The sequence below is a fragment of the Delphinapterus leucas genome, chromosome 5, assembly GCF_059928025.1.
Source record: "Delphinapterus leucas isolate spDelLeu-1000000601 "Yukka" chromosome 5, BTC_Dleu_Yukka2, whole genome shotgun sequence".
In the NCBI taxonomy this organism is placed as follows: Eukaryota; Metazoa; Chordata; class Mammalia; order Artiodactyla; family Monodontidae; genus Delphinapterus; species Delphinapterus leucas.
In genome coordinates, this window is record NC_143133.1 from 95,860,317 (window position 1) to 95,873,217 (window position 12,901).

General features: G+C 40.3%; 1 long non-coding RNA gene and 1 other non-coding gene across 2 annotated transcripts in view; one reads left to right on the forward strand and one right to left on the reverse strand.

The window, feature by feature from the left end:
* Positions 1 to 12,901, reverse strand: part of LOC111187685 (uncharacterized) — a 461,235-nt gene that overhangs the window by 164,799 nt on the left and 283,535 nt on the right. The gene's annotated exons all lie outside the window — the stretch shown is intronic.
* TRNAG-CCC (transfer RNA glycine (anticodon CCC)) lies at positions 5,503 to 5,575 on the forward strand. Its single transcript has one exon. It is a non-coding gene; the product is annotated as a tRNA-Gly (tRNA).

Consider the following 12,901-nt stretch of genomic DNA (forward strand, 5'->3'; position numbering starts at 1 on the left):
TTCCTCTAAGATCAGGAACAAGACAAGGTTGTCCACTCTCACCACTATCATTCAACACAATTTTGGAAGTTTTAGCCACAGCAATCAGAGAAGAAAAAGAAATAAAAGGAATACAAATTGGAGAAGAGGAAGTAAAACTGCCGCTATTTGCCTATGACATGATACTATACATAGAAAATCCTAAAGATGTCACCAGAAAACTACTAGAACAAATCAATGAATTTGGTAAGGTTGCAGGATACAAAATTAATGCACAGAAATCTCTGGCATTCCTATATACCAACTACAAAAAATCAGAAAGAGAAATTAAGGAAACACTCCCATTTACCATTGCAAAAAAAAGAATAAAATACCTAGGAATAAACCTGCCTAAGGAGGAGAAAGACTTATACTCAGGAAACTATAAAACACTGATGAAAAAAATCAAAGATGACATAAACAGATGGAGAAATATACCATGTTCTTGGATTGAAGAATCAATATTGTGAAAATGACTATACTACCCAAAGCAATCTACAGATTCAGTGCAATCCCTATCAAACTACCAATGGCATTCTTCACAGAATTAGAACAAAAAAATCTTACAATTCATATGGAAACACAAAAGACCCCAAATAGCTAAAGCAATCTTGAGAAAGAAAAACGGAGTTGGAGGAATCAGGCTCCGCGATTTCAAACTATACCACAAAGCTACAATAATCAAGACAGTATGGTACTGGTACAAAAACAGAAATATAGATCAATGGTACAGGATAGAATGCCCAGAGATAAACCCACGCACATATGGGCACCTAATTTACAACAAAGGAGGCAAGAACATACAATGGAGAAAATACAGTCTAGTCTCTTCAATAAGTGCTGCTGGGAAAACTGGACAGCTACATGTAAAAGGATGAAATTAGGATATCCCCTCACACCATACACAAGAATAAACTCCAAATGGATTAAAGACTTAAATGTAAGACCTGACACTATAAAACTTTTAGAGGAAAACATAGGAAAAACACTCTTTGACATAAACCACAGCAAGATCTTTTCTGACTCACCTCCTAGAGTAACAGAAATAAAAACAAAAATAAACAAATGGGACTTAATTAAACTTAAAAGCTTTTGCACAACAAAGGAAACCATAAACAAGATAAAAAGACAACCCTCAGAATGGGAGAAAATATTTGCAAATGGAACAACAGACAAAGGACTAATCTCCAAAATATACAAACAGCTCATGGAACTCAATATCAAAAAACAAACAATCCAGTTAAAAAATGGGTGGAAGACCTAAATAGACATTTCACCAAGGAAGACATACAGATGGCCAAGAAGCACATGAAAAGATGCTCAACATTACTAATTATTAGAGAAATGCAAATCAAAACTACAATGAGGTATCACCTCACAATGATCAGAATGGCCATCATCAAAAAATTTAGAAAACAGTAAAAGCTAGAAAGTCTGTGGTGAAAAGGGAACCCTCCTACACTGTTGGTGGGAATGTAAATTGATAAAACCACTACAGAAAACAGTATGGAAGTTCCTTAAAAAACTAAAAATAGAACTACTATATGACCCAGCAATCCCACTACTGGGCATATACCCTGACAAAACCATAATTCAAAAAGAGACATGCACCACAATGTTCACTGCAGCACTATTTACAATAGCCAGGACATGGAACCAACCTAAATGTTCATCGACAGATGAGTGGATAAAGATGTGGTACATATATACAAAGGAATATTACTCAGCCACAAAAAGAAACGAAATTGAGTTATTTGTAGTGAGGTGGATGGACCTAGAGTCTGTCATACAGAGTGAAGTAAGTCAGAAAGAGAAAAACAAATACCGCATGCTAACACATATATGTGGAATCTGAAAAAAAAAATGGTACTGATGAACCTAGTTGCAGGGAGGGAATAAAGAGGTAGACATAGAGAATGGACTTGATGACATGGGGTGGGAGGGCAAAGTGTGAGTAGCATCCACATATATACACTACCAAATGTAAAATAGTTGGCTGGTGGAAAGCAGAAGCATAGCACAGGGAGATGGGTTCGGTGCTTTGCGATGACCTAGAGGGGTGGGATAGGGAGGGTGGGAGGGAGGCTCAAGAGGGATGGGATATGGGGACATGTGTATGCATATGGCTGATTCGCTTTGTTGTGCAACAGAAATTAACACAGTATTGTGAAGCAATTATACTCCAATACACATCTATTAAAAAAAAAAAGAAAAAGAAATTCACTAGGTGCCCTCTGTATGAGAGACCAAGGGTAAAAAGGTGAATGAGACAGTCTTGTCTTTGCTTCTCAAAATATGGTCCACTGACTGGGAGCATCGGTGTCTCCTGGAAACTTGTTAGAAATGCAGAATCTCAGACACCACCCAGATCCACCGTATTAGTCAGAGTTCTCCAGAGAAACAGAACTAATAGGAGATTGATAAATATATATAGACACACACATGCCCACAAAGAGACTTATTATAAGGAATTGGCTCACACAGTTATGGAGGCTGACAAGTCCCAAGATCTATAGAGTGAGTTGGCAAGCTGGAGACACAGGAGAGCCAATGGTGTAGTTCCAGTCCAAGGATGGCAGGCTTGAGACCCAGGAAGAGCTGATGTTTCAATCTGAGTCCAAAGGCAGGAAGATGCCAATGTCCAATTTCAAAGGCAATCAGGCAGGAGGAATTCTCTCTTACTTGGGGAAGAGTCAACCTTTTTGTTCTATTCTGGGCTTCAACGGATTGGATGAGGCCCATCCACATTGGGGAGGGCAACCTGCTTTACTCAGTCTACCAATTTAAATATTAATCTCATACAAAAATACCCTCATAGACACACCCGGAAATAGTGTTTGACCATATATCTGTGCACCCAGTCAAGGTGACACCTAAAATTAACCATCACACCTACTGAATCAGAAACTGCATTTTAACAAGATTCCCCAGATGATTCACAGGCACACTGAAGTTTGAGAAGTCTAGTCTATGCGCACAAGGATCTCACAGAAACGTGAACATATAACTACAATACGGCACAGCTCCAATTGCAATCCAGTCAGTCCAAGATAGAGTGGTGACTGCCATAGAAAGCAGTGAACAACCTCTTGAACAGGTCAGGAAAGACCTCACAGAAACCTTCACAGAAGAGGGGCCCCTTGACTAGGCATTAAAGGTGAATAGGAGTTTCCCATGCATGGCCTCTGCAGTCAGACTGCCTGGATTTGAAGCAATAACTCTGCCACTTACTAGTTATGTGACCTGAGATGAATAATTTAACCTCACTCTGCCTCAATTTCCCTATCTTTAAAATAGGGAAAATGATAATACCTACTCAAAAGGTCACTGTGATAATTACATAAGCTAATATATGCAAAGTTAAAACAATGCCTAACACTTACAATGCACTATAAAACATAAACTATCATCATGTTTTTAGATCTTCTAATCCACAAAGTAGCTAGTGTTTGTAGTTCATTTTATTTAATATTAGATTTGCCTCTATGCCATTAACAACGGCATCACGCTTCATATATAAGCTTCCTGGATTCTCCTGACACTAAGGTGAAATAACCAAATATAAATGCAAAGGTCCTTAGAAATCCTAGGCTAAACCACAACAAGGACCCTCAATAATCATAAGAAATGACATTTATTGTGTGCTTACTTCAAGCCAGAAACCACCATAAGCACTAAGCTATACTAATTCATTTAATCCTCATAACAACCATTTGAGGTAGGCAGTGTTGTTATCCCTCCTTTGCAGATGAAGAGACAGAGACACAGAAAGGTTAAGCAATTTACCCAAGTTCACAGAGATAGTAAGCAACAGAGGCAGTATTTACACCCAGGGGTGCTGGCTCCATAGCCTACACACTTCTACACACTTAACCACTAGGTCACACTGTCTCTCAACAGGCTAAAATTTCAGGAGAATTTAGGAAGATGATTTATAAATCTGGGAAGTGCCAATTTTTTAATCATACGTCTGTAGATCTGACAAGCACAGAAGATGTAGACTAGTCTTCTCTTTCCACTGTAAGTTCAAAATGACAAAGGATTTCAAAGACTCAATAAATATAGGGTAGCAAGATCAGAGGTCTACCCAAGGGAATCTATTTCCTATAATAGGGTAATGCTAGTAGGTATACCAAATAGACCTACAGAAGTACAAAATCTCAAACACAATAAAAATTTATTTCTTGTTCAGGTAAGAATAAAAGGTAGATGTTCCCAGCTGACAGGTGGCGCTGCTCCTCACAATTGTTCCATCCTGTGGCTCCACCGTGCCCAGGTGGAGTCGTCTGCATCCAGTCAGTAGAGCAGGAAAGAAGGAACATGGAGGAAGCATCCCCGCTTCTCAAACGTTAAGGCCAGGAAGTGTCACACATCATCCCCATTCACATTCTATTAATGAGAAATAGCTACATGGCCATGCTTAGGTGCAAAAAGGGCTGGAACATAAACAGAAACGAAATTGAGTTATTTGTAGTGAGGTGGATGGACCCAGAGTCTGTCATACAGAGTGAAGTCAGAAAGAGAAAAACAAAAACCGTATGCTGACACATATATATGGAATCTAAAAAAAAAAAGAAAAAAACGGTCATGAAGAACCTAGGGGTAAGATGGGAATAAAGACGCAGATCTACTAGAGAATGGACTTGAGGTACGGGGAGGGGGAAGGGTAAGCTGGGACAAAGTGAGAGAGAGGCATGGACATATATACACTACCAAACGTAAAAAAGATAGCTAGTGGGAAGCAGCCACATAGCACAGGGAGATCAGCTTGGTGCTCTGTGACCACCTAGAGAGGTGGGATAGGGAGGGTGGGAGGGAGGGAGACGTAAGAGGTAGGAGATATGGGAACATATGTATATGTATAACTGATTCACTTTGTTATAAAGCAGAAACTAACACACCATTGTAAAGCAATTATACTCCAATAAAGATGTTAAAAAAAAAAGGGGGGCTGGGAAATTTCACCTCAGCTGGATAGCTACTTAGCAGGGACAACTACATACTATAGAAAGAGAAGCATGAATTTGGGGGTACAGCTAGCCCCCTCTGCCACATTCTGCCCATGGGGATCAGGTGGGCTCTCCATCACTCAGGGATGCATGGTATCTGTGCCTGTGGGAGATGCTCCCTGGGGAATCTGATGGGAAAACAACAGACCCCGTTTCTACAGCATATCTTAGTCACTGATGATCAGGAGGACAATGCTGTTTGAAAGTACTAGATACATAGATAAACCAGTCTCCTAAACCTGACTGGAAAACCAAAATTGAGGCTCTTGTAATCCTCACCCATCTCCTAGTATTAAAAAAAAAAAAAATCTGTGCAGTCAATACTTTGTGCTTACTTAATACCTGCTGATTAAGATAGCTGATGAAAAATATTTCTGGCATCAGCACACAAGTATTCTCAGTCATTTTAGATGAAGAAAATGATCGGAAAGGTTAAACTCCCAAGTAAGTGATTAATATGCAGTAAACTGGGACTTCCCTGGTGGTCCAGTGGTTAAGACTCTGCACTCCCAATGCAGGGGGCCCAGGTTCGAACCCTGGTCAGGGAACTAGATCCCGCACGCCGCAACTAAAAGATCCCACATGTTGCAACTAAAGATCCCACATGCTGCAGTGAAGATTCCGCATGCCACAATGAAGATCCAGCGCAGCCAAATAAATAAATAAATATTTTATAAAAAATACAGTAAACTGAATGAATGGCGTGAATTTCAGTTCCTTAAAACCAGCACTTCTCTAAACTGAGTTCCCACTGACTCTCAGAAGAGCAAAAAAAAAGGGTCTGTTGTATTCAGTGCCAGAGTACTTCCTTATAAATATTTCCCAAATTATAATTCTAATACTAACTATGGCTAAATGTGTGGCCAGCACAGAGAAAACATAATTTTAAAGGTCTCTGATCTAGAGAATCTATTTCAAGAAAACACAAAATAAAAATGCAACTTCAGTCATGCATTTTGTCCCTTCTAGGGAAGCTCATTACCATATTATAACAACATATCCAGGCAGATCTGAGGAAGCCTAGGAAATACTTTTCTTGCCTACTAGATTGTTTTGCAAAGTTAGATTTTTTTTTAACATCTTTATTGGAGTATAATTGCTTTACAATGGTGTGTTAGTTTCTGCTTCACAACAAAATGAATCAGTTATATATATATACATATGTTCCCATATCTCTTCCCGCTTGCGTCTCCCTCCCTCCCACCCTCCCTATCCCACCCCTCCAGGCAGTCACAAAGCACCGAGCTGATCTCCCTGTGCTATGCGGCTGCTTCCCACTAGCTATCTACCTTACGTTTGGTAGTGTATATATGTCCATGCCCCTCTCTCGCTTTGTCACAGCTTACCCTTCCCCCTCCCCATATCCTCAAGTCCATTCTCTAGTAAGTGTGTGTCTTTATTCCTGTTTTACCCCTAGGTTCTTCATGACATTTTTTTTTTCTTAAATTCCATATATGTGTGTTAGCATACGGTATTTGTCCCTCTCTTTCTGACTTACTTCACTCTGTATGACAGACTCTGGGTCTATCCACCTCATTACAAATAGCTCAATTTCGTTTCTTTTTATGGCTAATATTCCACTGTATATGTGTGCCACATCTTCTTTATCCATTCATCCGATGATGGACACTTAGGTTGTTTCCATCTCCAGGCTATTGTAAATAGAGCTGCAATGAACATTGTGGTACATGACTCTTTTTGAATTATGGTTTTCTCAGGGTATATGCCCAGTAGTGGGATTGCAGGGTCATATGGTAGTTCTATTTGTAGTTTTTTAAGGAACCTCCATACTGTTCTCCATAGTGGCTGTATCAATTTACATTCCCACCAACAGTGCAAGAGGGTTCCCTTTTCTCCACACCCTCTCCAGCATTTATTGTTTCTAGATTTTTTGATGATGGCCATTCTGACTGGTGTGAGATGATATCTCATTGTAGTTTTGATTTGCATTTCTCTAATGATTAGTGATGTTGAGCATTCTTTCATGTGCCTCTTGGCCATCTGTATATCTTCTTTGGAGAAATGTCTATTTAGGTCTTCTGCCCATTTTTGGATTGGGTTGTTTGTTTTTTTGTTATTGAGCTGCATGAGCTGCTTATAAGTTTTGGAGATTAATCCTTTGTCAGTTGCTTCATTTGCAAATATTTTCTCCCGTTCTGAGGGTTGTCTTTTGGTCTTGTTTATGGTTTCCTTTGCTGTGCAAAAGCTTTGAAGTTTCATTAGGTCCCATTTGTTTGTTTTTGTTTTTATTTCCATTACTCTAGGAGGTGGGTCAAAAAGGATCTTTCTGTGACTTATGTCATAAAGAGTTCTGCCTATGTTTTCCTCTAAGAGTTTGATAGTTTCTGGCCTTACATTTAGGTCTTTAATCCATTTTGAGCTTATTTTTGTGTATGGTGTTAGGGAGTGATCTAATCTCATACTTTTACATGTAGCTGTCCAGTTTTCCCAGCACCAGCAAAGTTAGATTTAAATGTCAAGTTTGTCAAGCCTAGAGCCTTCTCCATCTTATTTATATCATTAAATAATAAAATTAGAGCTGCATTAAACATTTCAAGCTTCAGGTTGGTAGAAACTATATTAACTTCAATCAAATCAAAATTTTGCTGAACAAATGCATATATTCCAGGAGAGAAACTATTCCAGAAAAGAAAGACTGGAAAGTCCACCTTTTTTTTCTTTTAAATTACATATTCATATCATGAATCCGAAGTTCTGCACTAAGTGAGAAACCAAAAACCAGGGACTTGACAAGAAGGATCCTCAATGACTGTGAAGTCTCCGTACCAGCCCTGGACTGTCTATATTCACATGGGAAAGAAGGATGCCTCCAACCAAGAGTCTCCAACCAAGAGCCCACCAAGGCTGAGTGTGGTCCCTACCATGGCAGACGCTCCTGTTCTATAGACCCCAGACCCACTCTGCTTCCTGCCCTTCCGCAGCCTGGGTCTCAAGCCTCCACAGGTTCTGTGAGCAGCCCAGCACCTTCCAAAAAGTTCTCTTCTGCTTAAATTGGTGAGAGCTAGTTTCTGCTCCTTGCAGACAAAGACCACTAACAGATATACCCACGCTTACGTCTGAGGACACTGAGGCTCGGAATGATTCTATAAATTGGCAAATGTTACACAGTTGGTTGGTAGAACAGCAAAGGAAGGACGCCTAGTCCAGTGTTTCTTCCTGCTCTCCTGGGTGGAGTCCTGTTAAGGATTCTCACTCAGAGACTGATTTCTGACTGTCAAATGGACTCGAACTAATCTGGCATGTTTCCTCAGAGGCGATGTTCTCACTTCATCCCTTTGCCCTCATCGCCTGCATCTCACAAAGGAGCCTGGACACTGCACCGTGGAAGCATGCAGCGCCCCCACATCTTAGAGCTCCCTTGATCGCAGACATGATTCCTCAAAGCCCCATTCTGTGAGACCCACAAAGCAGGAAGTTTGCCTTTGGTTTTGACTTGGGCTGAATATTCATAACGTCTAGGGTAATCGGGAGGATACGGCTGAACATGATTAGAACAATCTTTTCTTTACAGGTGTTCAGCCATGACTGAGAATTATGCTTCTAAATTTGTGTACTGGAAATGTCACAAATAAGTCCCACCAAGTGGCTCTTCCTGAGCAAGAATATTGCCAACCCCCTTCTCCCCTCACAACAGAGAGGGCCCAGTATCGTGGAGCAGAGGCTTTGCAGCAGGGCCATGACCAGAAATGCAGTTGACTGAGAGAGCCCATTCAACAAAGGGGCATCGTCTAAAGGGAAGAAAAAGGCCAGTTCGTTTCAGACATCTCAGTCCTCCTCTCCCCAGTATGCCTTGCACCAAGTAGAAACTAATACTGTTTAGCATTTCCTGTTTAGTAAGCAGAGGTAAGAATTAAGAGGTAGTCTAGAAAACAGAGTAACAGAGCAGAAACGCTCAAGTGTGCTCCCTCATATATCGGAAAGCAAAGAGTTCGCTTAAAATGAAGAAATGCTGTACCCGAGAGGGGAAGATGAACTTCGAATCTCTAATGGGTTAATGATCTTCCCTAAAGTAAAGCTTCTAACAAAGTTTGATTTGTCTGCCTAGAAAACTGTTTCTCTGCAAAATGAAATTATGAAATTTTGATGAAATTATGAAATCATGATGAGCTAACTCTGAAAATCTGCCGTTCTTGGCCTGCATAATTAATAGGTTATACTATAAAGAAACACATCAGCCCTGACCCCAGGTGGAAACAAGGTATTCCCCAGGGGGCTGTTCTTGCCTGAATTTACACTCCTGAACTTGGGGACATTCCAGGAAAGTGGTACTTTTTTTTTTCAAACAACAAAAATTTATTATCTCACAATTTCTGTACATTAGAAGTCTAGACACAGCCTAACTTGGTCCTCTGCTCAGGGTCTCACCAGGTCTCAAGGTGTCAGCTGGGGCTGTGGTCTTATCAGGAGCTGGGGTCTTCTTCAAGCTCATTCAGGTTGTTAGCAGAATTCACTTCCTTGTGGTTGTAGGACTGAGCCTGGTTTCTTGTTAGCTGTCAGCCAGAGGTCACGCTCAGCTGACCTCATCCTAGAGGACCTGTCTCAGGTCTTAGCCATGTAAGTCTCTCACAACATACCAGATTACTTCTTTAAAGCCAGCAGGAGAATCTCCTTCCCTTTGAATCTCAGTCCCTTCTGAATAACTCTCACCCAATTCAGTCAGGTCCATCCCAGATAATCTCCCTTTTGACTCACTCAAAATCAACTGATCTGAGATTATATCTGCAAAATTTCTTCATCTTTGTCATGTACTGTAACTTCATCATGGGAGTGAAATCGGTCATATACACAGACCTGTCCATACTCAGGGGGAAGAGCATTATAAAGAGTGTGTGCAAAAGGGGGCAATAATCTTGGGGGCCACCTCAGTATTCTGCCATGTCCTTTCAGAAGGAGTTTCTATTTTCAACACTGGTTCAGGATCAAAGTGCTGAGCTGACGGTGTATCAGTGAGTGCCGTGACTAAAGACCTTATGAGTCCATACCTACAATAACCCTGTGGCTACCATCTGCCATTATTACCCGGCAGCCAGTGGGGTAATATTCTTGTTGGTCCAGAAAGCAATCTTTCTCTTCCCATGGAACTACCAGAACATTTGCCTCCCTGAAAACTCAACGTAATCAACTTCTACAGAAAATCTTCCCTGTGAAAAATCAACTTTGCCCTCTTACTCTCCTCCTGCTTATTTCATTCTATCCTCCACATTAACCAGCTTTGTGATGTGGGACAAGTCACTTTGCCTCTCTGGGTCTTAGTTCCCTCATTTGTAAAATTCTCAAGAGGTTGTCGTAAGTGATCTTGAATCTGTTGCCCAGGTCTATCATTCCATTAGTCTGGGTAACCGGCCTGGGGAATCAGGTAGAATGAAATGTGATTATCGTTTAAGGGGAGATGGTGTAATTGAAGGAATCCAAAAGGAAAAGAAGATTCAGGAAGCGTGGTGATTAAAATGATGCATTTTAAGAATAATCACACACACAAAAATACTATCTAAACAGAAAAGCAGAACCATTTTAAAAGTCACTAAATTGAATGTTAGTATACAAAGTCACTGTCCTGGGACATCATCAAAGTTCAGAATGGACACAACCCAGAGGCACACCACATGACATGGTCCCACAACCATCCCTCTGGGTGGTGGCAGTCACTGAACTCTCCATTTCAAACATCTCCATTCATTATTCTCATTATTCTCCAGTCATCATTCTCCATTCAAACAGCTCGTCTCAAGGTGACTGTCACAGGCGTAACAGTCACCTTATGAATTGTACTTCGGACTTTTTCCAGCACTAACCTAGCTTTTAGTCCTGGCTCCCTCATTTCCTTTAGTTCTTCCACCTGTAAAATGGAGATAACCACAGCTATCTTTCTGAGGAGTTAGTACGAAAAGCAAATTAGAGCACATATTTAACAGTACTTGAAACGTTGTGAAAAACGTTCTGCAAATTAGGACGTTAATTTCAGTATTGTCATCAGTAATAATAATTTAGAAACACACCCTGATAGAGTTCTGTTGCTTCTCCTTCTGGGTCACTCAAAAGAGACCTATCTTGGATAAGTGCAACATAAAATTCACCAAGAAAGGCAAATGCCTTTTTATGCATAACAAAGCTCCAAGAGACACAGAGATGTTTTCCTTCACCCTCGAGAACTCTGGACCAAAATATGTCCTTTCAAACTTCTTGGAACCCTGAGAGGCTGGACTGAACATGACTAAGGCATTCCATCCCACTTCTCTCTCCTGATATTTTTTTGTTTCCCAACATTAAATTCACATCCCATCTCATTAAGGTCACTCAAACATTAACCCTATGTCATAATTTACTCCTCCTTCCCTTATCATAACTTTTACGAAATACACGGACATCACACCTTACTAACTAAATTTATTTCTTCAAAAGGTTTCCTCTTCACCAGAGTTAAACATGCCCATTCTCCATGTACATCCTGGGTGTACATGGCAGCACAAGTAGCATAGCTCATGATTCAACTGAACTCTAGATTATTTCCATTTCTATTTCAGCTATTCATTTTGGACTTTAGTTTCATGTGTTTTAGTAGAAAATTCATTCACATAGTACAAAATTCAAAAGGTACAAAAGAGAATAAAAAATAAATTCTCCTTCATCCCATCCCCAAGCCATTGAGCTTCCCACCCAGCTATAGCCAAGATTAGCAGATTCTACTCACAGTGCTGTTACAGTGATATTTTAAAAATTCGATTATGCAGCAAGCATAGAGTATCCACAATGTGCACTGCTTTAGTGATTAACTAATAATAATTGTTCCAAATTATTGAGCACTTACCGTGGGCCAGGCACTAGGCACTAGGCTAAACATTTTACATGCCTACCTCTCTTAATCGTCATGATAACCCTTTGCATGGGTTCTATTAATGTCCTAATTTAACAATGAGGAAACTGAGAATGATTAAATTATTTGTCTAAATATAGACATTAGGAAAATAGACAAAAGACTTATACAGACACTTCATAAACAAGGATATCCAAATGGCCAATACCTGGGTAAAAATGTATCTATTCACCAGGAAAAAAAACACAAAGAGCTACCAATACACAATCACCAGAACGACAAAAATGAAAAAGACAGAGAATGCAAAACCTTCCAGATCCTCATTAACAGCAGAATGGGTAAATTATGGTATATTCACACAATAGGATGCTATGCAGCAATGAGAATGAAAAATCTACAGCTACATGGAATGATACGGATGAATCTCACAAGTATGACGTTGAGAGAAAGAAGCCAGAGACAAAAAAAAGTATATTATTCTATTCATAAAAAGAACGAAAACAGGCAAAACTACTCTATGTTGCTAGAAATCAGAATAGTAGTTATCCTTAGGGGAGGTGGCGTGTCAGGAAGGCGACCTGAGGGAGGCTTCCGGGATGCTGATAATGATACAGGTTCTGCTTACACCGGTGTGTTCAGTTCATGAAAATTCATTAAGCCACACAGTGGATAAAATTTACATTTATATTTCTGTGTATATAATACTGCAATAACCAGTTTGTAACATTTTACGTCCTCATGAAGTTTACATTCTAGCAGACCCAAGGATATAGTATTTAACAGAAGTAGATCATGACCAGAGGGTTGAGCAGATGCATCATTGCTTAGCATGGATTTTCCAGGGCCCTGGGACTGCACAGGGAGGATCCTGCTCCTGTGAAGAAGCAGGATTCTGGCTACACTGATGCCCTCTCACACTCAGGCTTACAGCACCGCTCCACTAGAATTTAACATCCCTCCACTTATAGTTAAAGCAAGTGCTCTCAACCTGGGGCCTTCAGACCCCTAAGGAGCCCTTGGACAGAATTCAGGGTCTGTGAAC